At 49.6% G+C, this 26,700-nt stretch overlaps 1 protein-coding gene across 3 annotated transcripts in view; it reads left to right on the forward strand.

The window, feature by feature from the left end:
- Positions 1–26,700, forward strand: part of PKNOX2 (PBX/knotted 1 homeobox 2) — a 298,165-nt gene that overhangs the window by 83,050 nt on the left and 188,415 nt on the right. For 2 of the 3 annotated variants that reach the window (XM_070365178.1, XM_070365177.1), the window contains exon 2: positions 3,588–3,653. The gene's annotated coding sequence lies outside the window, so the exon portion shown is untranslated. Of the gene's footprint in view, positions 1–3,587; positions 3,654–26,700 lie in introns of those variants that run through there. The other variant, XM_070365179.1, reaches the window with a different exon arrangement.

Below are 26,700 nucleotides of genomic sequence, written 5' to 3' on the forward strand. Positions count from 1 at the left end.
CCGTGGACTGTAGCCTGCCAGGCTCCTCTGTCCATGGGGATTCTGCAGCCAAGAATACTGGAGTGGGTTGCCATTCCCTCCTCCAGGGGATCTTCTCAACCCAGGGATCAAATCCAGGTCTCCTGCATTGCTGGTGGATTCTTTACCATCTAAGCCAACAGGGAAGCCTAACAATTCTGGAGTGGGTAGCCTATCCCTCCTCCTGGGGATCTTCCTGACCCAGGAATTGAACTGGGGTCTCCTGCATTTCAGGCAGATTCTTTACCAGCTGAGCTACCAGGGAAGCCCATGACAAACCTAGAGAGCATATTAGAAAGCAGAGACATCACTTTACCAACAAAGATCTGTATAATCAAAGCTATGGTTTTTCTGGTAGTCATTTATGTATGTGAGAGTTGGACTGTAAAGAAGGCTGAGTGCCGAAGAACTGATGCTTCTGAATTGTGGTGCTGGAGAAGACTCTTGAGAGTCCCTATGGTCTACAAAGAGATCGAAGTAGTCAATCCTGAAGGAAATCAACCGTGAATATTCATTGGAAAGTCTGATGCTGAAGCTCCAATACTTGACAACTTGATGCAAAGAGCTGACTCATTGAAAATGACCCTGATGCTGTGAAAAATTGAAGGCGAAAGGAAAAGGATGTGGTGAGGATGAGATAGTTAGATAGCATCACTGACTTAATGGACATGAATCTGAGCAAACTCTGGGAGATAGTGAAGGACAGAGGAGCCTGGTGTGCTACAGTCCGTGAAGTTGCAAAGAGTCAAACATGACTTAGCGACTGAACAACAGCATATGAAAAACTGAGACATAGAGAAGTTAAGTAACTTACCCACGGGCCCACTGCCAGGAAGCGGCGGGGCTGTGATAGACACCTGTACTGTCTGATTCCAGAGGTTGTGCTTTGAATTACTAAACTGTTAGCCAGTACTTTGACCACTAGACATCTTTGCTCACCTCTCTCTTCTACCCATCACTGTCAAAGTTATTAAAATATGATGTCAAAACTGCATCTGAAAGTACTGTAGATCGCTACGTCTAAAGTGAGAGGACCATTCTCTTGGTTGCCTATCATACAGCTATTAAGGCAACTGAGATCAATGTAAGGGGTTTGGCAGCAACATCACACCCTGGGCTCTACCTCAACTTGCATTTAACTCAAATAACACTTGCCCTTTTTAAAAAACCAGGTCACCCCAATCTGTGATTTCTTTTATTTTGACCGTGCTGGGTTTTTGTTGCTAAGCATGGGTTCTCTCTAGTTGAGGCTACTCTCTAGTTTCAGGGCAAGGGCTTCTCTTGTTTTGGAATGTGGGCTCTAGGGGCTTGCACTTCAGTGGTGTGGCGCACAAGCTTCGTTGCCCCTTGGCATGTGAAATTTTCCCAGATCAGGAATCGACCTCGTGTCCCCTGTGTATTCTTAACCCCTGGACCACCGGGGAAATTCCCAATGTGTGACTTTTGCAATTGACTTTTGAATGTTAAGAGTAGTATTTGGTATATTTATTCTTGTCAAATCTTTTTCCACAACTCAGTAAAAAACTAAAATGGATTTGCATGTGGACATAGCATATAATAATTTGATGGTTTAGAGTGATAGGATGTAATAAGAATTTTTTTATTTTCAAATTTATTTCATTTATGGTTGTCATGATGTTATTGTGTGAGGGATAAAAACCGGTCGTGGGAAAAATTGACTTTTTAGTTTTGGCCCATCCTTTCAACTTGTTCAAAGCTTTGTAACACGTGCCCATCAGAATCCATCTCCCGAACAGAGTGGCTGTCCTGTCCAGCTGACCAGCATGTGTACATGGAGTCCAACCTATTTCCTTCCAAGTCTCTGGTGTCTCAACAGTCAGTCCCAGCAGGCAGGGATAAATCCTCACTGCATGCAGTTCAATCAAGAAACTTCCTGTCTTGAGTTCATATATGCTCAGTAGCAATGTGTCAATAGTGTAGAAGATTACAAGTTGGAGCCCATTGCCAGCTAGGAGCTAGTTGTCAGGTTCTGGTTAGAATGAACAGAGTCCACCTCTGAACATTGCAGCAGACACTTGTTGAGAACCTGTTATGTTGTGGGCTAAACAGATGCATAAATGCAGTCCTCGTCCTCAGCCACGTGCCATCAGTGGTCTGGTCTTGTCTCTGAAGCACCTCCATGAGTCAGCAGTCTTGGTCCTGGAGATGTTAGTAGACAGCCCCAGGAAGTGCCTCATCTTGGGTGACATCATCGTGAACAAGAGGGACATCTTTTCCAGGAGTGCGTTGTATCACACTCCATTCCTGAATGTCCTGTCTGAAACTCCACCTTTTCCAGGGAACCTCTCATCTTAACTAAAAGGAAAATACTACAGAGTGGTGGGGGTGGGGAGGGTTCTCTCTTTCATGACATTTCTTTGTAGGAAAACCTTCCATGGTTTTCCAAGCTCCCAGCCCAAGCCTGACCTCTCCAGCTGCCACTCGAGCTGGGATGCTCTGGCCCCAGCTGGCAGACTCAGCATTAATTCCTCCTCCAGTGTCTCAGGCACGCAGCCTCTGCCTTGTCCCTGGACACTCCATGCTTTCCCCCATGATTCTTGCTCAGATTGCACCCTTTCTTGGAATGCCACCTGTCTTCTTCCACCAGCTGAATTTTGCTTGACCTGTCCTCCAAGATCCCGGTCAAGTTCTCCCTCTCCCTGAAAACTTCCCTGAAGTCTCCAGCTCTCACAGTCCCTGTTTCTGTAGAGAGAGAGCGAGTTATAGTCTCGAGTTATAGTCTCTACCACACAGTTCAGCACTGCTTTATGTACGTTCTCATCTTATCTGATGGATATTCTTGTTTCACCAATGACGTGGCAGCACTTTTATTATGGGACCCATGGATTTTATTCCTGCTGGGCTGGGTGAGTGTAGATGGTATAAATATGTGCTGGCTTTTTTTTTTTTTTCTCTTTTAAAAATGTATTTATTTGACTGTACTGGGTCTTAGTTGCAACATGCAGGATCTTCGCTGTGTCATGTGGGATTTTTCGCTGCAGTGCACAGACTCTCTAGTTGCGGTACTTGGGCTCAGGAGTTGGGGCACTCGGGCTTAGTGGCTCCAAGGCATATGGGATCTTAGTTCCTTGACTAGGGATTGAAGCTAAGTCCCCTGAATTACAAGGTGGATTCTTAACCACTGGGCCACCAGGGTAGTCCCTGTGCTGGGTTTTTCTTTTTTATTGTTGTTGTTGCTTTATCCCAGGGTAAAGCAATCATGTTTTCTGATCTTATCAGTAACACCCCATCACTGTTCCCCACGAACATCTCCCTTCTAACCCAAGGGGACTCTTCACTTTCCGTAATCCTGCCATAAACCACAGCACTGGTGGTGGTGTTTGCTTGTCTGGGCAGCTCCCCCATATGAGTTTCAAGCTTTCCCAGGGGCTCCTCCATTCTGTCCCCCTCTGCTGGGGTCTTTGGTCAGACAAGAGGCATTGGTAAATGATCATTGCTTTGCTCAGCTCAGGGCGCCCCACAGCCATGAGCTGCTTTTTCTCTGGGACTCCTACAGGGGAGGTGTTGAATCACACGCAGTCTATAAAGATGTCTTTTTTCACCATCAGGTTGAAACTGGAGTGGGACTCTGAGGCCGACCTCCATGCCGCTCACCAGCAAAGGGACTGTGAACTGTGAGTAGCTTTGATTGGCATTTTCTAAGCTAACTCAATAAGGTTATGGGTTAAAGACCAGCCCTGAACCTGATCTTCCACAACCATGCCTTGTGCGAGGGACGCGCTCGACAATGAGCTGGTCAGGACGTGAAATATGGTGGACCTGTAATTAGATGAGGCCTGAATGTGACGAAGAGGCCCTGTAACAGGACATCCTATTTAATTAGATTGTATTGATTGTGCATTACGGTGGGTCTGATGTGTTCTGTGAGTCATGAGTGTTGGAGAGGGAGATTCTGGAGTTTGCAAGGCCAGGCCAGACCCCAGCCACTATGGTGTGCGAGCTAAGTGTGGGAGGCTGTGAGAGGAGGAACCAGGCGAAGTTCAGAGCTCGCACTTGCTTTTATGTCTGGTTGTTTCTAGAGAGACACGAGGGAGGAAAAAGGAAATACGGCTGGTCGCTTCCCTCTGGTCAGCCTAGGAACCACTGCACCTTATATGTGTGTGTATTTGCTCATCAGACTCTCCCACTTGGCAGAAGTCTTCTAATCCGTAGGCCCTGGCCTCTGTCCAGTCTGCTCAGTGGAACTTTCTTTGGTAATTCAGCTAGAGGTGGTTTCTCCATCTTCTGGGTTTCTTTGCCTTATCTGTCTGCTGGGCATCTCTCTGCCCGCACAGTGCCCTCATGAGGCTGAGCTTCTGGAGACTGGTCTGGGATCCCCTCATCCTTATTTCCAGCTGTGCCCTCCATCCCGGCCCTGCTCAGGCAGTGTCAACTGGAAGGGCCTGTGGCTGGGCAACCTCCCCCACTCTGCTTCAGGGGCTCCCGGGGCCCCAGCGGCTGCGACTTTGATAGTACATTGGCTCCCAACCAGTCCATGGAATTATAAATGATTAACCGTTATCAGTGCACATCTTCACCTCTGTGTAAAAATAGATTGACTGTAATGAGTATTTGAATAAATCATAAGAATGGCCACCCCGCGATCGTCTAACATCCTGCCGATGGCTGCCCGGTGACTGAGCAGGGCGCCGGCCCTCTGCCTAATGGCCTGCGAGGCCGTGCCGGTGCCTCCGTGATTGACGGGTGCGGCTCCCAGGGCACCCCCTCTCAAGCCCGCAGGCCTGGGGGTGGGAAAGGGTGCCTCCCTCCCTCCTGTTCCAGGAAAACCTACCTCAGAGATGGAGCCGAGGGGGCGGGAGGGGGGAGCCAGGGTAGGAAGATAATGACCTTTGTGAGAATCGATGTCTGCTCGCGGCGGAGGTTAGAGGGACCCCATAAGTCAAGTCAAGTGTGAGAGGAGCAAGCCGAGCGTGAACTTCGTGAGAGCCAGCAAGTAGGGGAACTAGGTCTGCACACATTCTGCCTGGATCCGTGAGGTCAGCTGGTGCCCAGCCTGCGACCACCCAGCCTCGGGGGAGCGCCCTCTCGGGGACAATCTGGGACCTGCCCAGAGGACGGAGGCAGAGCGGGAATCTGCAGGTCCCAGGATGCTGAAATGGGATGATTCAAAGGGTCTTTCAGGGAGCAGGGTTTTTGCTCAGGCTGCCCCATGCAGGGGAGCCTGCAGAGAAGGGAAAGGTCTCAAAGTCTGAAGGGAGGGCTGGATTTGAAAAGGAAAAGTCAAACATAATTTGGGTGGTGTTCCAGTTCCTAGGGCTATGTAACAAACCACCCCAAGACTTAGTGACTTAACAACATTTATTGAGCTCATTTATTCTGTGAGTCAAGAGTCCAAACAGGGCACGAGGGTGGGGGGTACTGTCTCTGGTCCACAGGCCTGGGGTCTCCTCGGGGGCAGAAGCTGAATGCTGGAATCATCGGAAGGCTCGTTCGCTTGTCACTCTGCAGGTGGATACCAACTGTCAGCCAAGGTGTTAGCTGACATCAGACCCATGTGCCCTCTCCCTGTGGCCTGGACATCCTCATAACATGGGTGCCCTGAGGGAGCATCCCCCGAGAGGAGCCAGGAGCTGGGCGGGGCTGCCTGCTATCACTTCCACATGTTCCTGTTTGGGGCAGACACAAAGGCTCACCTGGGTTTAAAGAAGGGGACGTGGACACCCCCTAATCCCGTCTCAAAGGAGGAATAGGCACAGCACGTTCAATGAAGAATGTGTTGGGGGGTGGTAATATGTCATTGCAGCTGTCTTTGGCAAGGACACGCCCACAGCTAGTGTTCATCAGGTATGGCAAAGCACAGCCTCCTGAGGCAAGCTACGGAAAGCCCTGCTTTCAAGAATCAAACCGTCTCTTAACTCACACAATGTCTGTGTTTGAAGCCCCCCTGGAAGGCTAGGCTCCTCCCCCTGGCAGGAGTCCCTGAGGACATGTTGGTGTTGAGGCTCTGCAGCTGGTAGAAACCTCTACCCAATGGTCCTTCTCAGCAAGAGGGGCTCCAGTTTGCAGCCCACAGCTTGAAGTGCCAGGTCTGGAGAGGGACTTAGACCTGTGACACAGACGCCACAAGCCTTGAGCCCTTCATTCCCTGGGGCGTAGCTCCTTCCCCCCCCACCCCCCGACTCCAGGGCTTTCCAAGCTGGGAGACTCAGCTTTGGCCAAAGATTGGATGAAGAGGTCCATCCCTGGATGGGGCTCAGGGCAGGCCACAGTCTGCTTCGTCCCCACACCTTCATACACTCACTCAGACACACAACACTCTCACTCGCTCACACACACACAACATTCACACAGTCACTCACACACACTCACACTCACAAACATAACACTCTCACACACATTCACTCACACATACACACACACAACACACACACACACATAGACACACTATACCCTGTGGGAGGCGGAACCCTTGAGGCCCAAACTCCCTGTCCTTTGCCGTTTTCCTGAGCCAGTTGCAGCCAAGTTTTGAAAGAGGATCTGAGTCCTCTGGATGCCCTGTCCTGACTTAAGGGGATACAACCAGAACTCAAGCAGCTGTAGGGTTGAGGTAGAACCAGTTTGTTTTTCCAAAGATACGGGAATGGCTAGTGACAAAAGGGAGGGGGTAGGGAAGAGAGGGGCCAAAGGGGCATGATTTTGATGAAAAGGTTTGGAGGGAGCGTCTGAAGTCTTCCACAAGTTGGCTAAATATTAATATTAATAACCATGTTAGTTGAGCACTTACTATATGCTAGAACTCTGATCAGCATGTGATGGGCATGTTCTCCTTAAAACCCTCTACTGCTTTATGAGACACTGTTATTATCTCAGTAGTACCTACAGAAAGGGGGCAGAGGTCCAGACACCAGAGAGGAACCCTAGTCAGGGATACAGTAAGTTAGCCACAGACCTGAAATCAAACTTAAGACTCTATTCTAAAGCCTTAATTACTTTATCCTGAGGCTCCGAGAAACCCAGTTTACTCTCCCGTAAAAGGGGGAAGTCTGATGACCTCATCTCCAACATCACCCGCAGTCCTTCCTTACCTTCCAAACGTGCAGAAAAGATTCTGGGAACTGGCTTTGTTGTTGTTCAGTCACTAAGTTGTGTCCAACTGTTTGTGACTCCATGGACTGCAGCATACCAGGCTTCCCTGTCCTTCACCATCTCCTCAATGAGTTTGCTCAAACTCATGTCCATTGAGGCGATGATGCCATCTAACCATTTCATCCTCTGTCACCTGCTTCTTCCCCTGCCCTCGATCTTCCCCAGCATCAGGGTCTTTTCCAATGAGTTGGCTCTTTCCATCAGGTAGCCAAAATTTTAGAGCTTCAGCTTCACCATCAGTCCTTTCAATGACTATTCAGGATTGATTTCCTTTAAGACTGACTTGTTTGATCTCATTGCAGTCCAAGGAACTCTCAAGAGTCTTCTCCAGCACCACAATTTGAAAACATCAATTCTTTGGTGCTCAGCCTTCTTTATGGTCCAGTTCTCACATCTGTACATGACTACTGGAAAAACCATAGCTTTGACTATAGGGACCTTTGTTGGAAAGCAATGTCTCTGTTTTTTTTTAATATGCTTTCTATGTTTGTCATAGCTTTTCTTCCAAGGAGCAAGTGTCTTTTAATTTCATGGGAACTGGCTTCAGTTCAGTTCAGTTGCTCAGTCGTGTCCGACTCTTTGCATCTCCATGGACTGCAGCATGCCAGGGTTCCCTGTCCATGACCGACTCCCGGAGCTTGCTCAAACTCATGTCCATCGACTTAGTGATGCCATCCAACCATCTTATCCTCTGTCGTCCCCTTATCCTCCTGCCTTCAATCTTTCACAGCATCAGGGTCTTTTCAATGAGTCAGTTCTTCACATCAGGTGGCCAAAGTACCGGAGTTTCAGCTTCAGCATCATTCCCTCCAAAGAAATCCCGGGGCTGATCTCCTTCAGAATGGACTGGTTGGATCTCCTTGCAGTCCAGGGGACTCTCAAGAGTCTTCTCCAACACCACAGTTCAAAAGCATCAATTCTTCGGTGCTTAGCCTTCTTCACAGTCCAACTCTCACATCCATACATGACTACTGGAAAAACCATAGCTTTGATTAGACAAACCTTTGTTGATAAAATAATGTCTCTGCCTTTTAATATGCTGTCTAGGTCATAGCTTTTCTTTCAAAGGGCAAGCACCTTTTAATTTCACGGCTGCAGTCATCATCTGCAGTGATTTTGGAGCCCAAGAAAATAAAGTCTGTCACTGTTTCCATTGTTCTCCATCTATTTGCCATGGAGTGATGGGACCGGATGCCATGATTTTAGTTTTTTGAATGTTGAATTTTAGGCCAGTTTTTTTACTCTCCTCCTTCACCTTCATCAAGAGGCTCTTCAGTTCCTCTTCACTTTCTGCCATAAGGGTGGTGTCATCTGCATATCTGAGGTTATTGATATTTCTCCCAGAAATCTTGATTCCAGCTTGTGCTTCATCCAGCCCAGCATTTCTCATGATGTACTCTGCATATTGTACTCTGCATGATGTACTCAGTTATTATTAACTTAATAATAAATGGAATAAATGGATGACTGGATGAATGAATAAATAAGCAAGGTACTGTTCCTGGCCACAAGGAACTTATGGTCTGGGAGGGAGACAGATGTAATAAAACTGTAATATAAGACAAAATACAGGGGCCCTGAGAAGCATATGACTAATTCCTACATCAGTGCCCAGCAGGGTCGATTCAGAAAGTACCTCTGTGTATTGGGCAGACCAGTCCCTCAACATTGATTAAAAAGGTCTTGATTCCAGCTTGTGCTTCATCCAGTCCCGCATTTCACATGATGTACTCTGCATATAAGTTAAATAACCAGGGTGGCAGTATACGGCCTTGACGTCCTCCTTTCCCAATTTGGAACCAGTCTGTTGTTCCATGTGCAGTTCTAACTGTTGCTTCTTGACCTGCATACAGATTTCTCAGGAGGCTGGCCAGGTGGTCTGGTGTTCCCATCTCTTGAAGAATTTTCCACAGTTTGTTGTGATTTGCACAAAGGGTTTAGCATAGTCAATAAAGCAGAAGTAGATGTTTTTCTGGAACTCTCTTGCTTTTTCGATGATCCAGCAGATGTTGGCAATTTGATCTCTGGTTCCTCTGCCTTTTCTAAATCCAGCTTGAATATCTGGAAGTTCTTGGTTCACGTTCTGTTGAGGCCTCACTTGGAGAATTTTGAGCATTACTTTGCTACTGTGTGAGATGAGTGCAATTGTGTGGCAGTTTGAACATTCTTTGGCATTGCCTTTCTTTGGGATTGGAATGAAAACTGAACTGGCTTAGACATCTCTAAAGCAGAGACTGACTCTGTGGGCATGGGTCTATGTGAAAGCATGGAATGATTTCCTCTTCTCTCCTTTCTCCTTTCATGAAACTTGAGTCAGGAAACCAATGTTTAATTTGGGCAGGTGAAGGAAACAGATAAGAACCTAAAAGACCATTTGTATTTTCAAGGCCTCAATTTGGGGGTGGAGCATCGGGTGTGAAGCCCAAAGCTGGGGTTCAAGTTTAAGCCCTATGACTTAGAACCTCTGTGATTCCGGACACATCTCTTTGGTCTTTAGATTCCTCGTCTCTGGAATGGAAATGGGATTGTACACGCGTCCCAGGGCGGCTTGGGGACTAAATGAAATTCAGCACATACGAGCTTTAGGGCCATTCCTGGCACACATTAGATACCCTGTAATGGTTCAGCCATCCCCTCCCCACAGTACATAGGGAAAAAAGTGGAGTTGGAAAGACTGTTCCTTTCCATCGCTTCTGACGGAAATGGTCAAGCATCTTCCCTTTAACTGTACTCTCCATAAAAGTTCACTCATAAACTATTGATATTTTAATAATACACATTAGCATCCTGCCCTTTGACAGATGAATATTGAATGAGCAGTAAAGAAGCAAAAGAGTAACCAGGTATGTGGCTATGGGGAAGCTGTTCTCAGAGGAAAGGCTCCTCTCTGGGGAACTTGTGACTGGCTTCTCTCTTTCTAGTGACCCCTAGGAAACAGCTCTCAGAAGGAGCTCAGAATCTGGCCCAGCCCAGCCCAGTCTGAGCAGAATTTGCCCTTGGTTTTCTTTCTCTTGGCTGGAGGGGACTTGGGAAAAGACAGAAAAAGGTCATTAAAGAGATGCTGAAGGTCTGGACTTTGCACCCTTGTGTGAAATTCCTGGAATCTCTCCTCTCTCTTTGAGGAAGGTGCTGGCTTCTTCCCCACTTACGGTGTTCAGTTCAGTTCAGTTCAGTCGCTAGTGTCCTGCTCTATAAATGAAGAGTCTTCAAATAATGTGCCCACAAGAAATCAGGCTGTCCTCTGCCCACCAAGTCGTGATGGGCACCTGTGCTCGGGGCGTGTGTCTGAAGGTTTACAAGATAGAACATCCTGCCTTTGCCACTCGGCTCCAGCCCCGCCGCCAACAGCCTCCGGTTTTCCATGGCCTCCATCTGGGCTGGGAGTCCTTGAGTGTGCAGAGAACAGTGACAGGGGCCTCTTCGTTGGTCCGGCTTAATTGGTGTGATTTAATGGCGTTGGTGGCGGATTCAGATTTATACGGCTTTCTGAGCTGCAAATCTGCTTTCTAAATGTAGAATTTTTGTGGAGTGGTAAAAAATAATGGCTGTTCTGTGATTCCTGCCTCCCAAGCTAGGAGATTGCAATTTACATTATGCAAATAGACATTATGCAATCAAGGCACTTTAGCAGGAATCTGACGACAGAGAGGCCGCTGATGAGCTACGAGGTCTGCAGCCCCAACTGGAAGGGTCCTGGAAGAGCAGAGATGGAGTGGGGAGGGTGTGTGGTGGGTAGAGGGGACCGGGTCTGTTCCACTGGCCCAAGGAGGCACTGTGGAGCCAGGCCCAGAGATGAACGCTTCCGGGGGGCTGCCCAAGCGACTCTCTCAATTAATGGCTTTGTTTAATCATACCCCCTGTCCAGAGGAGTATTGTCTTACGGATAATTTCGTTTGCCTAACGAGATTTTGCTAATTAAATCTCCTTTCAGTTGGTGTGACTATGCCTGCAGGAGACAGGGCTATCTGGAGTCTTTTCCATAAACCTTTCTGGAGAGGAGCTGGGAAGAGGGACAGAGGGAGGGGAGAAAAGGAAGGGAGGGAGGGTAAACTTCCCTGCTGCGAGCAGGCCTGGAGAAGCTTCCAGCAGGGTTTGGAAGTACAAAGTGGCTGCCACCACCCACCTGGCCTTTCTCTCCTATTCTCTTTGTCCAGCCTGAGGGATTTCCCTGCTGTCTGCTTCCTCTGTGGCTCCTGTCACCTCCACCATTATCCTTTCTCAAGTTCTTCCCAATCCTCAGGAGCTTCTGTGAGCCTTCTAGGCACTGATTCTAGCAGCTCTAGCTGCGGTTGGTGATGGTGGCGATGTGGGAACCTTCCCCTGGTCTCTGCTGTTAGCCAGCCAGCCTGGCTCTTCAGAGAGGAAGATTGGCCAAACTGGCCATTTCTCTAGGGATAACTGAATGAATCAAAGAGGAGAAAACCTTGTCAAATTCGTGTTTGACAGAGCCAGCCAGAATATGAAGGAGCCTAGCTCTGGGCCTGCAACACCTGGAGCTTAATAAATGCTGTTGTGAGCCTGTGCCCGTGTCACACCTGTGCCCCCACATCCCCAGGGATTCTTTACTGTCTGCAGCTTCCTGGGCCTGGCTGGCCATGGGCCGCACAACTCAGCTCTGTCTACCTGCCAGCTTTCTCTCCTGCTCACCTTGCAGCTCCCTCCTCCCCATTACTTACAGACACTCCTACTCCTGGTGCCTAGAATGCCAGGTTGTTCGGTTTCCCCAAAATACTCTGCGTAACTTCGCACCTCGGTGCCTCTGCACTTGCTGCTCCCTCCATCTGGAATCTCCTCGGCCTGGATAGACTTGCTCCTCCTGCAATGCCCAGCTTACGCATCTCCTCTCTGACTACCGTTGACGGGGCTTCCTGCCTTTCCTGAAAGGGTGCTGTCTTTCCACATCCTGTATATTGTCACAGGACCTCAAACAAGGTATCTGTCTGTCTAGCCAAGTTAGGAACTGAATCTTATTCTTCTCCTGATCCCAGTACCTAGAATCATGCCTGGCCACAGTAGGCCCCTACAGTTTTGGATGAATGGAAAAACGAATGAATGAGCCAAGGGGAAGAGGGTGGAGTGATGGAGAGGTTTTCTCCATTAAGTCTTCCAAACCCCAGGATGAGTGATGGTGGTGCAGCGACAGGAGACTGACTTCTGTAGGGGCTTTGCAGAGTTACTTGCTCATCCATTACCTTTGGTTCCGGGATGGGAAGGTCCTAATTCCCTCTGTGTGCCAGACCCTGCACATCAGCAGGGTACATCAGCATCTCTTGTCGTACATTTTGACATGGATCTTGTGAGATGGGTATTATTTTTGTAGAGGGCACTGAGGCTTATCTGTCCTCATCAGAGAGTAAGGCAGTGCTTGCCTGTAACTGGCTGAATGGCAGGGCCCCAGCAGGCTCTAGGTAGGTGAAAGCTCCTATGCTTCCCAGCCTTCCCTCCCCATCTATCCAGCTAGCGAGCCATCCAACCAGCCCATGCATCTACCCATCCAATCCATCATCCATCCATCCATTCATTCATCCATCCATCCATCTATTCATCCACCCATACATTCATCTCTCCATCCACCCATCTATCCATCCATTCATCCATCCATCCATCCATCTATTCATCCATCCATCCATTCATTCATCCATCCATCCATTCATCCATCCATCCATCCATCTATTCATCCATTCATCCACCCATACATTCATCTATCCATCCATCCATCTATTCATCCATCCATCCATTCATCCATCTTTCCATCCATCCATCCATTCATCCATCTTTCCATCCATTCATCCATGAACTCATCCACCCATCCATCCACCCATCCATCCATCCATCCATCCATCCATCTCTCCATCCCATCCCATCCTATCCCATCCCATCCTGTCTATCCATCCTGACTGTAACCTAAGCTGCCCTGGATGGGCACACCCTGGGCTCTCCCCGTGCTGGAATTCCTGGGTGTTGCACTGGGAGAACCTGTGTGTGTGCTGGGAGATGGGTGAAGCTGAAGCCCCACAGGCAGCCTCTGGCTGCTGGCTCTGGTCTGTTGCCTAGCTAGGAGTGGGGCTGTAAGGATAAAGGAGTCTGCAGGCCATGCTGGGAAACATGAGGGCAGTTGAGGAGAAATGGCTCATATCTTCCTATGTGATAAGGGTATATGCCTCTTGCTTGTATGTGTGCAGACTGTAGGGTGTTCATGTGTGTGTGGGGCGGGGGGCAGTGTTTGAAGATAGTGCTTTATGTTTTCCTCTGTTTCTGAGTTTCAGTGCTTTGCTTTTTGCCCTGATGTTTTCCCCTTGGTGCCAATGTTCTGTCTCTTCATCGAGGCTTCCAGTCATCTTAACATCCCACCATGTTATCTATGCTCTGAGTCTGAAGGGTTTCTTGGTACATAATAGGTGCTCAACAAATACTCCATGATGCACTGAATGAGTGAATGAGTCAGCAAGCATGCCCTTTGCTATCAGGAAGTCTTGAATGTGAGCCCTAGTTCTGTTCTTTAGGTAGCTGGGATCTTGGGATTTAATTTTCTCATCCAGAAAGCAAAAATACTAATAGTGCCTATTCTATCTTTCTCGAAGGGTCGTTGGTGGAAGATTATAAGAGATACATGAAAGTGTTTTATAAACTATAAAGCACTATGCAAGTATAAGAGGTTATTATTATAATGGTTATTATGCTTGAAGTGATCATTGTGTTTGAAAATTAAGGATTCTGTTTTCAGGAATGTAAAATCACCCAGACCTTGTTGGAACTCTTGAGACGTAGGAGCAAGCATCACAGGAACTGATTCCACACTGGCCCGACTATGGGACCTTTCGGGGGCTGGGGTGGGAGAAGGGGTCTGGTGAAGATGGCGCAGGCAGATCTTCATTTGTGCTACGTGTCCCCCGTGTGGACCCACACACACGATCTCTCTTGAGTCTCAGCTGCTGCCAGGCTTTCTACGTTCATTATTTTTGCGTATGCTGTTCCCTCTGCTAGGTAAACTCTTCTTTTCTCCTCTGGTCTTTTGAGACTGTCATGCCAAGTTGCTTCCCTGTCCCTGGGCTCTCAGGTTACCAAGTGTACCTCCCTGAAGGCATTTATCATGTGGACCCGGGACTGTGAAGTCTGCCTCCTGGGACACAACACGTACCTCCAGGGCAGGTGTCAGGTGTCACTCATGTCTGTAGTTCCAGAGGTAGGGGATGGATGGATGGATGAGTGGATGGATGGATGGATGGATGGGTGGGCGGGCAGGTGGAAGGATGGATGGGTGGTTGGATGGATGGAAGGGTGGGTGGATGGATTGATGGGTGGGTGGGCAGGTGGATGGATGGATGGATGGATGAGTGGATGGATGGATGGATGGATGGGTGGGCGGGCAGGTGGAAGGATGGATGGGTGGTTGGATGGATGGAAGGGTGGGTGGATGGATTGATGGGTGGGTGGGCAGGTGGATGGATGAGTGGGTGGATGGATGGATGGATGGATGGGTGGGTAGGTGAAAGGTGAAGGAGTGCTCGGGGGTTGGTAGATGCACAGAATTTGAACTTTTGAAGCACTCTAAGCTGCAGGGGAAGGTAAGGAAGAAGCAGCTTCAGAGAAATTAGCACTGCTGTGTAAATAACCCCCAAATCTCTGAGAGTTCCCACCCACTCTCAGGCCCAAAGGGTCAAGTAGGCTGATCTTCCCTGGGGTCCCTGGAGTCCTAAATCCCATGCAGGTTGGTGACTGGCCAGCAGCCAGGCGAGCAGTGAGGCATTAGTGTTGGGGCTGAGTCTCAAGGAGGGAGGCACCGGCCTGTCATGGTTCCCCAGAGATGAGCCGCCATCCATGTGGGGAGGCAGGTGCTGCCTACCGCCATCCCCAGCACCCCCAGATCCTGTCTGTTGGTGAAGTCAGTCCCAGCTGGTGAAGAATCTGCTGGAAGCCCTCCCAGGACCCTGGCTCCGGCGCCTTCTCCCTGTGTTTGGAGGCATCTTGTCTCCACCTTGCTCTGGCCTCTCCTCCATGCCCTCCCACTCCCAGCACTGCTCCTTCCAGAGCCCCCAGGCAGCCGCAGCCAAGTGCCAGGGGGCTGGGAGGCTTTTCATTACCGAATGCACTGAACCTATTTGTGAGTGTTTTGCAAAGTGTTTAATCCAAGGTGTTCCCTCAATTAAATTAGTGCAAACATCTGTGTCCCACATCCACCTCCATTTGCATTCTGTGCCATTTATTACAGCGGGAAATGGGAAGGCACCTTAGGAATACTTAGGACTGAATTAGGCTTGCTTGGGGTGGGTGTTGGGGTGGGCGTCTCAGGGTGCCTGTGAGGTTGGTCCATAAGGCGGACCCATCTCCAGGCCGGAACTGGTGGAGGAGCCGCTTTCTGGGGCAGGGGGCCACGCAGGGGATGTGTCTGATTTGGGGACCACCCGGTCTTGTGGGGAGGCTGGATGAGTTTAATTAATGCCCCTGATGCAGGTGGTGCTAGTGGTAAAGAACCCGTCTGCCAATGAAGGAGACATGAGACAGGGTTTTGATCCCTGGGTCGGGAAGATCCCCTATAGGAGGAAATAGCAATCCACTCCAGTATTCTTGCCTGGAGAATTCCATGGACACAGGAGTTTCACAGGCTGCAATCCATGGGATACCAAGGAGTAGGACATGACTAAAGTGACTTAGCATGATCCCCAACTGTCCAAGTATTAGTACCTGCAGAAGCAGGAGGAATTCACTGCGGATGCTTTATAACTAAACTCATTAAAAGAAAACGAAAACAACTGTATCACATTCAAGCGACCCACCTGGGTTTTGCCCTGGAGGAGACGTTTCCTGCTGGAAGGTGGGCTTTTTCATTACGGAACTGCTCAGCCTTGGTGACTTGGCCGAGTGTGGGTGGTGGCACTGCTCCACATACCGCGTGACCCCCAGGACTGTAGAGGACTTTGGGAGTCCTGCCGTTAACCCGACCCAGGAAGCACTGAAGAACAGCTTCTGCTCAGTGCGCTTACCTGTCGTAACCCTCCCCCCAGCCCTCTGAGACAGGGCCTCAGGACAGATCAGAAAGCCGGGCTTAATCAGACAGAGTGAGCAACACACTCAGCATTGGTCCATAGCTAAAGAGGAGCGGAGGGGATGTGAACTCAGGTCTACACGACCCCGGAGAGGATGTATGTACTTCCTGCCACATTAGGACATCTCTTGGGAATGAAGCAGCTGACTTTGGGTCAGGGACCTTGCCCCATCCCCAGATGTCGTGGCCAGGACACCCTGGCTGGGCTGTGCAGAGGCCCCTGGCCCTAGCTTGCCTGCCTGCCTCTATTTATTGTTCAGTCGCTAAGTCGTGTCAGACTCTTTGTGACCCCATGAACTGCAGCACTCCAGGCTTCCCTGTTCTTAACTATCTCCCAGAGTTTGCTCAAACTCATGTGCATTGAGTCGGTGATGCCATCCAACCATCTCATCCTCTGTTGCCCCCTGCTCCTTTTACCTTCAATCTTTTGTTATAACTGATGAACCTGCATTGCCACATCATCACTCGGAGTCTGTAGTTAGCGACAGGGTTCACTCTATTCTGTGGATTTGGATAAATGTGTAATGGACAAGCAGTCATGACTATCAGTTCAGTTCAGTCACTCAGTCATGTCCGACTCTTTGTGACCCCATGGACTGTTTCCTGTCCATCACCAACTTCCAGAGCTTGCTCAAACTCACGTCTACCAAGTCAGTGATGCCATTCAACCATCTCATCCTCTGTCATCCCTTTCTCCTCCTGCTTTCAATCTTTCCCAGCAACAGGGTCTTTTCCAAGGAGTCAGTTCTTCACATCAGATGACCAAAATATTGGAGCTTCAGCTTCAGCATGAGTCATTCCAATGACTAGTCAGTGTTGATTTCCTTTCACATTGACTGGTTTGATCTTCCTGTTGTCCAAGGGACTCTCAAGAGCCTTCAGGTGGCATAAATTGGGATGCCCAGGGGCTTCAATGGTCACTTATCTGAGAGAAGGGATTCCTGGTTTTTGCGTGGTGGGGCAGGGAGGAAAAGGAGAGGAAGTGAGGAAGAGGCTCATGAGTTGCTCAAGGACTTAGAGATCGCTGAATTCTTTGGAACTAAATAGGAAAACTGAGGCTCAAAGGAGGCATCCCCTGCCTAAGGCCACTGAGGGTTTAGTGGGAGAGGCTGGACTGGAAACTAGGGCTCTCACCTCCTGGCAGGGTAGTGATGTCAGGGCCTGGGGAGGCTGCAGGGGTTCTGTAGGATGTGCTGGCATTCTAGATACAAAGTGTGTAAGTCAAAGCTGGAGAAGGAACCAGGGTGAGAAGGGGATGGATGGCTGCTGTGGACTCGTCTACTAAGGATGCTTCTGGACACCTTTAATGAAGAACCTCCCAGGTCCTAGAGGGCTACTGGCCAAGTCTGACCTACAGTGGGTCTGCACCAGCATCTAGAGTTCTACCTGGGGATGTCCAGGGGCTGTAGAACCTGGGGAGCCTGGAGGAGTCCAGAGACCTTGGACTGTGCACCCACGGTGTCCAGCTCACCTCCCCCTTCCCCATCTGCCCAGGGTGCCATGGACTCAAACTCCAGTCCCCTCTCTCTCTTCCTCCCCAACAAGCCAGGACCAGGTCTTAGCCTTAGTTTCCCCATCTGTTAAAGAAAAAGAAAACCTCATCTTACAAAATATTTGGGAAAATCAAAGGAAATAGTAGGCATGCTTGACCCTACTTCTGGAAGCAGAGCTCTGTTGTTTTCCGTTCTTCTCCATGGCTCAGCTCTACTTTCCCCTCTAGACTCTGAACTGGATACAAGGGGCCAAGGGCTCTATAAAGCCAAGGGTGGGCAGCCCCTATCTCAGCTCCTCCCCCTCCCTCTTCTCTCCCCTCCCTCCCTCCCTCTCTCATCAGAAGACTTTAACAAATGCATCTCAGCATGTGGTCCTTCCTGGGGCTTTATAAGAATGAATTGCTTATCCCGGCCTACAGTACTTCCTAGAAATGACAATCTACAATCAACACACATTTATTAAGCACCACTGTGTGTGGTACCCAGTTCTAGGCCTGGCAGGGTCAGCCTGGGAGTGATCCCTGGGCTTCCTGTCTCCTTCCAAGGGCCCCAATGACCATTGCTTTCTTTGGCTTTGCCAGATCCCAAGACAATCCGCCATTGCTAGCAGGACTGGGGATTTTGGTACCCTTACCTGCCTCTCGACTTCTGTACAAGGTCGTCTCTGCCTTGAAGTGCCCTCCATCCCATCCCCCTCATTTACCTGGTTAGAGCTCAGGTTCTCCATGATCAGTAGGTCTGTGACCTCATCTCAGCTAGGGTTTATCCTCCTTGAGCTCCTGGTGCACACTGGGCATCTCTCTGAGACTACTGTTGTTGTCCTTTAGTCGCTCAGTCATGTACGACTCTTTCGACCCCATGGACTGTAGCCTGCCAGGCTCCTCTGTTCATGGGATTTTCCAGGCAAGAATACTGGAGTGGGTTGCCATTTCCTTCTCCAGGGGATCTTCCCGAACCAGGCATCCAACTTACATCTCCTGCTTTACAGGAAGATTCTCTACCACTGAGCCACCTGGGAAGTCTTCTGTGACTATTAATCACATCGTATTTTCATTATGCTTCTACTAGGGATGCTGGGCTCTTTAAGAGGAAAGCTACTGTATGCAGCACCCTAGGACTCGTTTGTTCTACCTCGCCGCAGGCCAGGTCCTGCTCAATTCATCCCTCAGAGCAGAGAATGCCTGTTATTAGAATGCCTTCCCCTCCCGTTAGCCTCTGGTTCTCAGGAAGTGCTTATTTTGTTGGAGGAACCACTGGCAGGCTTGAAAGGAGGCTGTCATGGCAGCACGCGTGGCTCTCTAGTTTCCAGGGTGTTTGGTCTGAGAGCATGTCCCTGTCCCTTTTATATTCAATTCTATAAGTATTCTCTCCCTTTCACCGGCCTCAGGATATGGGATCTCCAGATGGAGCTGAGAATGGCAGAGAAGAATGCGCCCATTGATTTATTGCCCCTGTGTCTTTGCCACGGGCATTTCCTCTTCCTGAAAAGTCCTCCCTGCTCAGCCAAAGCCTGCCCTTCCTCCCCAGTCCCGCACCACCTCTTCCAGAGCCCTGAGGGGAACGCAAGCAGTGTCTCCCTTCCCAAGAGCCTGGTGACTCTGAACAGAGTCTGCCTGCATCCTGGGTGTACCTGTCTGTCCTTTTCCATGGAGATATGTCAGAACAGGGCACATAGCTGATGCAGTAAGCCCTCACTCCATGTGGCATGGCGCCTGGCACATTCTGAATTTATCGCACATGTTTGCCAAATGAACAGGATTACTCCTGGTCTGTCTCAGAGAGGGGGATGTCTGGGTTCTCCCTGCATCCTCTTGCTTTGACTTTTCTACCCCACGATTCTAAAGGAGCTGGAGGCTCATTTGTCACCAAGTTCTGGAAACTGGAGGCTCCAGCCAGCAAAAGAAAAACAGGTGTTAAATTCTGTTTGGTGTACTGAGCAGACTGGAATTACTTCTCTATGGCAGGACTGTCAAGTCCCAGACACTGATACGCTACACGCAGAGTCTCCAAACCAGAGTGAGCAAGATGGGCCATTGGAATAAGGGAAGAAAACAGTACAACTTTGTTTCTGTGCTGTGTGCGCGCTAGTTGCTTCACTCGTGTCTGACTCTGCGACACCATGGTCTGTAGCCCACCAAGCTCCTCTGTCCATGGGATTCTCCAAGCAAGAATATGGAGTGGGTTGCCATGCCCTCCTCCAGGGAAATCTTCCCAGCCCAGGGATCGAACTAGCAGTTCTTATGTTTCCTGTGTTGGTTCTTTACCACTAGCATCACCTGGGAAGCCCTTTGTTTATATGGATATTTTATCTCATCCTGTCCAGATTTCTATTTTTGAATATGCTCCATAAGACATTTCATGTATTGGCAGAGCAGTAGGCTTTATATATACTCTCCCACACATGCATCTTCATATATGTAGGTACTGAGGTATATTAAACATTTTTTACTGATAGAGTTGTAAACACGTCTGAAAACCTTGGACTTGGGCCCCTGACCCACTGTCCAGGACATGAGTTCAATGCATACGTGCCAGTGTCTCCAGACAAATGTCCTGTCCCCTAGCATGGCCCCATATCATGCCTAAAGCTTTACAGCCTGAATCTCGCTGGAGGGCAAACTCCTTGGGGATGGTAATTTGGGGACCCTCTTCAGCGGTGACACGTGGCAGTGACTCCACAGGGTCTGGAGCATGGCAGATACTCAATAAATTACATGGGGCTTGAACACTATTTATTTAAATTGAGACATCTGAGAGTCTTTTAAAGTTTTAAAATTTGACTTTAATCCTCAAATGTCTGCTCTCAGAGAGTATGCTTCATATATTTACTTGGGGTCTATTATATAACAACAAAAAATAAGTATATAGGCCGGCAGAGGATGAGATGTTAGGTAGCATCTCTGACTCAGTGGACATGAATCTGAGCAAACTCCAGAAGACAGTGGAGGACAGGGAAGACTGGCAGTGCTGCAGTCCATAGGGTTGCAAAAAGTTTGACGTGACATAGCGACTGAACAGCAATGCCTCCTGGGTACCAGGTTGTGAGTTAGGTCCTGGGTGACAAATCTGAGGTCTCTGATCTCAAGTTATTTATATTCCTTTTTCAAAATGTTTATTTATTTATTTATTTATTTTTCGGTCATAGGTCCTGTGGAATCTTACCATTTCCTCAGCAGATGCTCTAGACTGTCGGTCTGTTGGTATTTTAGGGAGGGCAGAACCCATCAACCAATGCAGTTGTGTTCTAGGGGCCCTGCTACCCCTCCATGGATGTGGTCAGAGTCCAGTGCAAGCTGGGAGTGATAGTTCTCCCATGAGGGTGGGATGGGGAGATAGAATGGGACCAGGAAAGGTACTTAGGCTGTCTCTCAGCTCAACTTCTAGGCTTCTATGTGGAAATTTCAGAAGCCAAGCAGGGGCCTATCATAAGGGCTGAGTTTGAAGGGAAGATCCATCAGTAGAGGGAGATGGCCTTCGAGAAGGCAGACACTGATAGATCTGACAACTGGCCTCCCTCCTCTTAGGACCAGAAGCCGGGGGCCTCTTGGCCAGGGTTGCAGAACTGGAGATAGTCAGTGGCTGAATCAGGGCTCTTGGCTCCTCCCTGGGATCCACACACAGAAGACCCTGGGGCACAGGCTGGACCTGCTTCCTCCACCCCAGGTGGTTATGCAGCCAGGACCAGAATCCTCAAAGTCCCCAGTGCTTCTGGGCTGCGGATGCAACCGCCTCCCTCCAGCAGCTTCTGGAGGGGCCAGTGGCCCACGGCCCCAGAATGATCACGGGCTGTGTGTGACTTCTTCTTTCTTCCTGTACGAGTTGAGCACTTGCCACCCTGCTGTCTGTTTTTCCTTGCTAAGGTTCAGTTCTAATTATGTTGATTTTCTTCATCCCACCCCCTCCTGGAAGCTTATTAGGTTGAATATTTTTATTTATTATCATTTCGCCCAACTCCTGCCAGCATTTCCAATTACTCTCCCCGCTTCCTTGTAATTGTCTTTCTGTAATGGCTCTGAAACAATTGCGCTAAATGAGGTGTCTCCTGGAAGATGAGAGTCTCACTTCATTAAAGGCTAATGTATTCTCAGCTCCAGCTCTGTGGGGCTAGCTTGGAAGGAAGACATTTAAACAGCTTCTTTTATTTTATAGGGAGCAACTTTTCAGCGACGAAGATGTCTGTGGGGTATATGTGTATGTGTGTGTGTTGCCTGATTTTAATTTAAAGAAAGTTTATGAAATAGTGCAAGTCTCCCTGTTGACGAAACTCTCTGTTCCCGGGTAGCTGAGGTTGACGCAGATGGGGTCCAGGGTTCCAGGGTGCAGGAAGACAGGGACATTCTATTCGGATATCCTCCCTGCCTCTCTTCCAGGTCCCCTCCCTTCCTGTCGACCCCTGACCTCTTGATGCCTCCATCCTGTGCTGACTCCCACTGGATGATATACCACCTCCTGCTGCATATAATTTTTTTCAGTTTATATATCCTCATTCATTCATTCATTGTTGTTTATTTGTTTACTTGTTCATTTGTTATTCATTGAGCACATTTTTTGTTTTTTTAAAAATGGAGATGGACTCTTTTTTAATTATTTGATTATTAATTTTTAGTCGCACTGAGTCTTTGTCACTGCAAGTGGGCTCTCTCTAGTTGCAGCGAGCAGGGTCTACTCTAGTTGTGGTGTGCAGGCTTCTCTTGGCGGTGGCTTCTATCGGGGCAGACAGAGCACAGGCTCTAGGCCCTCGGCTTCAGTAGATGTGGTGCATGGGCTTAGGGGCTCTGCGGCACGTGGGATCTTCCTGAACCAGGGATCGAATCCATGGTGTATTCCTATTCACTGTACCACGAGGGAAGTCCCAATGCATGTTTATTGCCTGCTGTGTTCAGGCATGATTCAGGATGGGGATATGACATTTTCAGCTTACAGATCAGTGAAAGAACAGAGGTCGATGACAGGCAAGCAGGCACTTCTAGTACAATGTGTTAAGTGCTGTCATCAGGCAAGGGAGGACCACCGGAAAGCTCTCAGGAGGGCACCTAGTAAAATCTTGTGGGGTCGAGGGTGACTTCTAGAGGGCAGGGGATGGGGTCTGGGTTGTCACCGGGAGGATGACCAGTTTACCAAGCGACAAGGGCGTGGGTGGAAGTCTTTGAGGCTGAGGGAACTTCTGTAGCAAGAGAGGGCCTGGAAGAGTGAGATGCAAGACAGGAGCCGGTGTGGGGCAAGGGCTGTGATGGGAGGAGGGGCTGGAGATCAGGAAGAGTCCCGAAGGCTCGGCTACTGAGAGATTGAGTGACATGGGAGAATTTTAAGCTGAGGATTGATTTGGCCAGATGTGCCTTGGGAAGATTGCTCCTACTTGAGTGTGTAGAGTGGATTGTGGTGTGGTGGCTTAGTCGCTAAGTCGTGTCTGACTCTTGCGACCCCATGGACTGTAGCCCACTCTGCTCCTCTGTCCATGGGATTTTCCAAGACAGGACAAATTCAGCCAGGAGTGGGTTGCCATTTACTTCTCTGGGGGTTCTTCCTGACCCAGGGTTCAAACCCAGATTTCCTGCATTGCAGGCAGATTCTTTACCACTGAGCCACCACGGAAGCCCATAGAGTGGATTGAGGGAAGGCCCCCCCAAAAAGGCAAGAGACCTTTGAGGAAGCTGCTGCAGGTGATGGTGGTGTCCTGCCTGGAGGAGGCGGAGGAGAACGAGAAGGCTGTGTACATTAGTGAGATGTTACAGGCGGAGAAATGATGGGCTCCAAGTGGGGGTGGTGGTGGTGAGGGAGGGGGGTGTTAAGGATGAGAGCTGTTTTCTGGCTCCAGCAGTCAGGTGAATGTGTGTGGTGGGGTTCCCATTTCAGGACAAGGACCATGAGAGGTCCGGGGAGCTCCCTAGGATGTGGGGCTACCAGGCTCAAATCCCAGCAGAGGTGGGGTGTCTGTCCCCAGTGACAGCTGTGGAGCCCCAGTTTCTTCACCAGCGGGGCCCGTGGGTTGCAGGTGGGCATCAGCTCACTCCATTAAGGGGCGATAAGCAGCTTCATCATCAAACTCTGTGCTCCAGGCTAAGCAGGTCCCCTCTGGGCTCTGACTTCTGACCCAGGCAACACAACCTGTACCAAGGCCTTTGAGCATTGCCCAGGCATCTCCCATAGTTAAGGGCTGTCTCTTCTTTTTTTTCAGCCGTGCCACATGGCATATGGGATTTTAGTTCCCTGACCAGGGATTGAACCCCTGACCCCTACATTGGAAGCGTGGAGTCTTAACCACTGGATGGCCAGGGAAGTCCCCAGGGTAGTCTCTTTTAAAGGGTTTTTTATTTCATAGTCAAGAAGGAGCAGGAAGACCCTTTCTGATATGTTTGGGTTAGGAGTGAAGAATGTAAGCTTACAACAAGTGGTGAATCACGTTCATCCAGAAGTGTTTTATGCCTCCGAGCACTTTTTTTTGGATTCCTGGAAGCTCGTGAGTACCACAGTGGTGGTGATAGTGATAAAAGGAATCGTGATGATTTCCCCGTGTATCCAGGCTGCTGTGTCCAGGACACTCTATTAGGCATTGCCTGAAGTATTTTATTTAGTCTTTGTGACAACCCCATTGTGCTGGTATTGTTATCATCACAAACAGGTTACATAAGCAGGCCCCCTGGACTCCCAGCCTGCGGATTCCTTCTCAGGGCAAGGAAGGAATGGGCTATGCCAAAGCCGGTTTGGGGGCAGCCAAGGGCTAAGAGAAGTGGCTTCTTCCATCCTCTGCTTGCTGTTTTTCTGTACTCTTCATGCCCTTTGTTATGGATCATCTTTTCTGCTTATGTCCTAACTCACTCATTCGTTCATTCACGTGAGTCCTTCAAGGCCTCATGCAAATGCCACTAATTCCTGAACAGAGCTGGCACTCGCCCCCGCCCTGGTTCCCAGAATACACTCCTCTCTCTCTGTTATAGCTGCTGATCTGTAGTGAGTTCTTAGCGTGTCTGTCACCTCAGCTGTACTTTGGGTTTTCCCTGGGAGGGGATCTTGGCTCACTCCTCTTTATACCCTTGGTACCCAGCACCCGGCCTGGTGCACTGGTGATCTATGAATATACTATTAGTGATGCCAGGATGCTCAGGGGGGGCCTGGGAGGTCAGCAGACAGGAACTTCCTGCCCCCTGTCCATTACAGGAGGAGCAGACGAGCTGCCCAGATACGCGCCAGACTGGGCTTGGCTCCCTGGGTCGGCTGCCTGCTGATAAGGGGCAGCCAGCGGCCAGGAACAGAATTTTCTGTGTGCTCTGGGAGAACGTGGGGATTGAGGTAAGCGCTCCTCCAGGGCAAGGACTGAAGGAAGCAGCATGGAAGTGGATGTTTATTCCGATGAGGTGCTTATGTAACACCAGGCTTCCTTGGGCTCCCGGGAACTGAAGGGAGCACACACCAGAGAAACAAACAAAGGGAAGACAGCGGCGAGCCACTCGCTGTATTAGACAAGCGAAGTGAAGAGGTGCTCGCATCTGCTGTCTCCTGTGAAAATTTAGTGCAATTGCCAGGCAGCTTTTTGTTACAAAGAATAAAATGTGTCTAAATACTCAAGTGCAAAAGTCAACGATAGTTTTCCAGCTCCTCAAATCTTGCTCTGATCGCCATTCCTCCCAGGCCGTGATGGGGTGCCGGGAGATGCTGTGCTCAGGAGAATTGGGGCCATCTCTTGAGCAGGTCCCTTCTCAACCTGCAGAATCAGGGCTCTGATCACAGCTGGAGGGCAACAAGGGGAGAAGGAGGAGGAAGGAAGCACTAGGGTTCCTGATCACTAAACAGCGGTGTGACCTGGGGCAAGTGCCTTGCCCTTGCTGAGTCTCAGTTTCTAAATCTGTGGATGAAGAGAACCATTACCCTTGCCCTCACCTGAAGCCTTATTGTTTTGAGGCTGTGTACCCCATGGCATGGAGAAGGAAATGGCAACCCACTCCAGTGTTCTTGCCTGGAGAATCCCAGGGATGGGGGAGCCTTGTGGGCTGCCATCTATGGGGTCACACAGAGTCGGACACGACTGAAGTGACTTAGCAGCAGCAGCAGCAGCACCCCATGGCAATGCGTGGGATCGTGGCCCCTCTGTAATGTGGCCTCTCATACAAGTTGGGTAGCACAGAACCCTCTGCCGTGCTCTCTCCCGCCAGCTCTGAAGCTGAGTTAGGGCTCCCCACCTCACTCTCCACAGGGGTTGAGGATCTAAGTGAGTTCTAAATCTGGGGCTTCCTGGGGCTCTTGGAAACACCAGGCCAGGCCTCCTGAGCCCAAGGGAAATGGGGAACCGAACTTTGTGCTACAGAACAGTGGATAAGAAGTCTTCAGATCCTAGAATGGAGCTGGGCAAAACATCACTGTTCATTTAGTAAGCATTTACCTAGGACCTACCACGTGCCAGGCATTGTGCCAGCAGCCCCTGGCCTTCCAGAACTCATGGGCTAACAGGTATTCCAGGTTAGTGCCCAATCCTCTCCATTCCATGAGAGAACAGACGGCCAGGGGATAAAGTGACTATCACAGAGTCACATAGCCAGTCGGTGGACTTGGCAGGATCAAAAATCTGCTTTGTGAGGCTAAAATGAGCTGATACACGCCAAGGGCTCAGAGCCATGCTAGGCACCTGTCTAGTGAGTTCGCTGTACCTGCATCCGCTGGGGCTACAGGCTCTAGGAGTGGCACTCACATGGCACCTCTTGTGTCCTGAGTCCAAGTGTTTGAGATGAGACTGCGCCGCACCTCTAAGGTGACACTGACAAAGGGAGGGTGGGAAGGACAGTGGGTCTGAGGCTTCCGGCTCTTGGCATTTTATTCTTCTATTCAACCCAGGCTTATGGAGAGTGTGCCTTATGCCAGGCACTGGGACTGAACAACCCCACAAGCCCCATACCCTTGAGGGGTTTGTTTGTCAATGGAGAAGGAGGTTGGACCATAAGTAAACCACGTATTTGCCAAATGATAAGTGTTATGAGAGTGCTGTGAGAGTCCTGTGCAGGATTTTTTGTTGTTGTTGCTGTTGTTCAGTTGCTCGGTTGTGTCTGACTC

The sequence above is a fragment of the Bos mutus genome, chromosome 29, assembly GCF_027580195.1.
Source record: "Bos mutus isolate GX-2022 chromosome 29, NWIPB_WYAK_1.1, whole genome shotgun sequence".
Taxonomy (NCBI): Eukaryota; Metazoa; Chordata; class Mammalia; order Artiodactyla; family Bovidae; genus Bos; species Bos mutus.